Source organism: Lagopus leucura, unplaced genomic scaffold (genome assembly GCF_019238085.1).
Source record: "Lagopus leucura isolate 7727_CA_CO unplaced genomic scaffold, USGS_WTPT01 Super-Scaffold_100009, whole genome shotgun sequence".
NCBI classification, from domain to species: domain Eukaryota; kingdom Metazoa; phylum Chordata; class Aves; order Galliformes; family Phasianidae; genus Lagopus; species Lagopus leucura.
In genome coordinates this window covers 15,992,266-15,993,272 of record NW_024962266.1, presented here as the reverse complement: position 1 = coordinate 15,993,272, position 1,007 = coordinate 15,992,266, and the positions used below count along the sequence as shown (strand labels likewise).

Sequence of the window (1,007 nt, the reverse complement as noted above, 5' to 3'; positions counted from 1 at the left end):
CGAGCCCCCCGCACCGCCCCGCGCAGGCCCCGCCGCCGCCGGCCTGCTGGGCCCGGCCCGCCCCGCCGCCTTCCTCCCTCTCTTTCTCCCTCCCTCCCTCTCTCCCTCCCTCCCCGGGGCTTACCGTCGAAGGCGATCGGCCGCTCGGCTCTGGCGGCGGTTTCCGGCAGGTGTCTGTCACCGCGGCTCCGTGCGCGCCGCTCCCGCCGGAGGAGGAGCCCCGCGGGCAGGTGTCAGCGTGGCCCCGGCCCTGAGCCCCGCCGTGCCGAGCGGGCCGCGGGCCGCCGCCGGGAATGTAGGTCAGCGGGCGGCGGGAGCGGCTCGGCCGCGGCTCTGCTCGGCCGCCGTGCGCGGAGGACAAAAGCGCCAGTGGGAGCTCGGCGTGCTGCTTTGGTTCTCTTCTGCTGTCTGAGTATCGGCGTCATCCATAAAACCCTGCTCTGAGGTTTAGAAAAAATAGCGGACTCTTTTCTGTAAGCGGTCTTACCGGCTGCTTTTCCAGTTGAAAAGTTTGGGTGCGTTTATAATGGATAAGAGACAAGATGTAAGAGCAGCCTGTTGTGCAAGCGCAGTGCTCTCTACAACAATACCCTTTGTTACTGGAAATGCCGTGGGCATTATAAAAGGATAGAACTTTAAATGTCCGTGTTACTCCGCGTTATTTTATTATTTTATATATTTTATTTATTATTATTATATATTTTATATATTATTATTTTTTGCGAAGTTTAATTGTTTGTTTACTTTACTGTGGCATTTGCAGTTGGTACTGAGGGCCAGGGTAGAGCTGGGTGACCCTGTTCCTAGGTTGGCGCCTGCCCATGCCAACTCTGTTCCACCCTCACCACCGGGGTCCCCAGGTGGCTGCCCCAGTCCTGCTGCGGTACTCCCTGAACCTGGTGCTCTTGCTGTTTAGCTTCATGCAGATATTTCTCTTAGGAAGTGTGTTAGCCTACCTATGAATGTTGAGAGGGGAAGAGAGGATGGACTGCTTCAAGTGCTTCAGA

The 1,007-nt window shown here is 57.3% G+C and overlaps 1 protein-coding gene across 1 annotated transcript in view; it reads right to left on the bottom strand.

The window, feature by feature from the left end:
- Window positions 1-187, bottom strand: part of TTLL7 (tubulin tyrosine ligase like 7) — a 75,196-nt gene extending 75,009 nt beyond the window's left edge. Inside the window, exon 1 of the mRNA XM_042873213.1 lies at window positions 125-187. The gene's annotated coding sequence lies outside the window, so the exon portion shown is untranslated. The remainder of the gene's footprint in view (window positions 1-124) is intronic.
- Between the last annotated feature and the right edge of the window lie 820 nt (window positions 188-1,007).